The sequence below is a fragment of the Clupea harengus genome, chromosome 22 (genome assembly GCF_900700415.2).
Source record: "Clupea harengus chromosome 22, Ch_v2.0.2, whole genome shotgun sequence".
In the NCBI taxonomy this organism is placed as follows: domain Eukaryota; kingdom Metazoa; phylum Chordata; class Actinopteri; order Clupeiformes; family Clupeidae; genus Clupea; species Clupea harengus.
In genome coordinates, this window is record NC_045173.1 from 24,712,902 (window position 1) to 24,715,703 (window position 2,802).

At 42.5% G+C, this 2,802-nt stretch overlaps 1 long non-coding RNA gene across 1 annotated transcript; it reads left to right on the forward strand.

Annotated features, from left to right (window-relative positions):
* Positions 1 to 252: 252 nt before the first annotated feature.
* On the forward strand, positions 253 to 2,025 carry LOC116218507. Its single transcript, XR_006151535.1, has 2 exons — positions 253 to 419; positions 971 to 2,025. It is a non-coding gene; the product is annotated as an uncharacterized LOC116218507 (long non-coding RNA).
* Positions 2,026 to 2,802: the final 777 nt, after the last annotated feature.

The following is a 2,802-nucleotide window of genomic DNA, read 5'->3' on the forward strand; positions in this document are numbered from 1 at the left end:
TGGAGACACTATATAAAGAAGTAAGACAATTACTTAGTAGTCATCCAGTCATTCTGCACTCCGATGACATCTTTTTAAGCATTACCATATATCTTTCAGTATTTCAGTGTAAGTGTGGAAAGGTGAAATCCCCCCTTTCCACTGTGGCACAAAATGGGCTTTTCATGCATGTTGCCCTGCCAGAGACTAGGTGTCCCCCACTGAGATGGTATGGTCCGGGCACCCCCACGCCAATGGATGGATCCAATTGGGAATAATTGGACCAATTTAGCCCCATGGACAGGCTATTAAAAGGGTTCCTCATTCTTAGCAGGAGAGAAGCATGGGAAGAGAGAGGCGCGTGAATTTAAAGGACCTGTTGTGAGGATAAGGACCTGTTGTGAGGATAAGGACCTGTTGTGAGGATAAGTCTGAACTGGGTATACAGTGTTTAGATACGTGAACATTGTTGCCTAGGTTTGTTGCCTTGTTTCGGTGCTTAGCCTGTGCCTGGAATGTGCCAGAGATTGTGCCTAGTTGCCTAGTCTTTGCCTAGCACCTTGAGTACTTTGTATGTCTGTGATTTATGTTTGTTTTTTTCGTGTGTGCACTTCTTTGGGGTTGATGTACAGAATCCCCCATGTAAATAAATAAGATATATTTTTTATAAGAAAGCTACCATCTCCTGCCCTGTGTTTTTCCCCTCTTCACCACCAAGTCCAGTCGCCCACATCCCAAAAAACGTGGGGTGACCGTCTCGGTCCTTCACAGTAATGTATTTAATGAATGTAACTGCTATTTTTTCTTCCATATACCATAAACCTTAGAGAGAGAGAGAGGCAGATTTGCACATCGTCAGAGGTAAATGACCCCATGATGCAGAGGAGTGCACTCCTGTGGGGAGAACAAACAATCTCTGCTGAGTCACACATGGAGCGATGGCCACTGGCGAGTGCTTTTAACCATACACTGATGTGTTTATCTTCACAAGGAAGAGGAGAAACGCGACGTGATGCGGCCCCTCAGAGGCCCCGCCGGCTAAATGAAGACAGATGCGGGCGTTCGCTTTCAAGGTGAGGTTTTATTTGGTATTAGCCTATCAATTTGCTAATGCACAATTTTGGAGGCCAGCCGCTGGAGACGAGTGACAGAGCGGACAAATGGATATTGATGATAAAAGGTTTCCATTATTTGCCTGCTATTTTTTCCCTCTTATCTTTTTTTTTTTCTTCTTCAACGTTTTTCTTCCTTTTTTTCCTTTTGAACATCAGAGGTGGTGCAAATCGTAATGGATGGCCACTGCAGATTTCAAGCCTTCAATTCGGAGTCATAGGATCCCAGACAGCTGATCGAGTTTCGTCAAATGGCTTTCATGAAATTTCTCCAGTGGCTCTATTGATTTTGTGGACCTCCTCACCTCCGAGTCTGACCGTGGAAAATGGACATGCACACACATAACTGACGAGATAAACAGAGAAGAGCTTCAAACATTTCCTCTCAATGGCCATTTTTAGCTGCATGGAAGCAAAGCCAGATAGAGCTTGAAGTGGACCCTGACCTGGCACCAGTGCGGCCAGATCAGGGCCAAGTCCACCCGGCAGATCACCGCCAACTGAGACTCCAGAGGCCTGGACCCTCTCGGGGGAGTAGGGGATGATGGATGAGATCTTCCTAAACTTATGCAGCTCTACGTTCCTCTGGATATTGTGTTTCCGATTCAAATAGGCCACTGATCACTTCATATATATGAGCTCTAGAAAAAGCGTGGTTATAGAATGTCAAAGGCATCACCCCCGCATAAAGGGTAGTGTAATGTATGATTTATATCCTATCACAACAACAACAAAAAGTAAAACAAAGACATGAACGAAAACATGCACATGCAAGTGTGTGTGCGGGTGTGTGCGTGTGTGTGTGTGTGTGTGTGTGATCCTGGATAACTGAGTTCCCCAGTGCACTTCATTTTTGTCCCTCCTAATATGTCCATCAGCCACTGCACTGCAAAAATTCAGCTTTCAAAAACAAAAAAAAACAAAAGAAATAAAATGGGTCTTATATTGCTTAAAATAAGCAAAATGATCTGCCAACAGAACAGGAAAATTTGACTCACCAAGATTAAAAAAATATAGCAGTTTTGTACTTGTCAGTGGTGATCAAACTAGTTTCAAGCATTAACTTGTTCAGAACCAGTAATAAAATCTCAGTAATAAGTTATAATACATTATTAAGATAATTAAGGACTGAAACACAAGTGAAATGCTCTAACATAAAAAAAATGCCTGGTAAGAAGACAAGCATATATTGCCTTGATTTAGGATATTTCGTCTTACACAGATTTACATTTTTGCAAAGTGTCGCTAACTCCCCCCCCCACACACACACGGTCCCTAAATCTTCTCTTTAACGCCAAACACACATTCATTGTTCACATTATGCTTTAGAACGGCACATTTTCCCTCAGGCCTGCTCTCCATATGTGAATATGTCATTTGACAAGGCCATTTAATTTGAATGTAAAAGGGAGTGGTTCAATAGAAATTGATTTCTAGGGGCCTAATAATTGCTGGGAGGTCAAAGGGTAAATGAGTTTAGCAGCTTGTTAAAAAGCCATTAACACTTAGAGCGGCGCTCCTTGTCTCGTCACCGCCATAATTAGGAAGTGTCTTCATGAACACATCACGGCTGTAAAAAAACAGCATATTGCTTGCATTAGCGAACAATATTTCCATAACGACATAAAGGGATTAGTCTTTCAAGACTTCAAGTCCCCCTCTCTTAACTCCCTGTGTCTCACAAAAAAAGTCTCTATCCCTCTTTAATTGA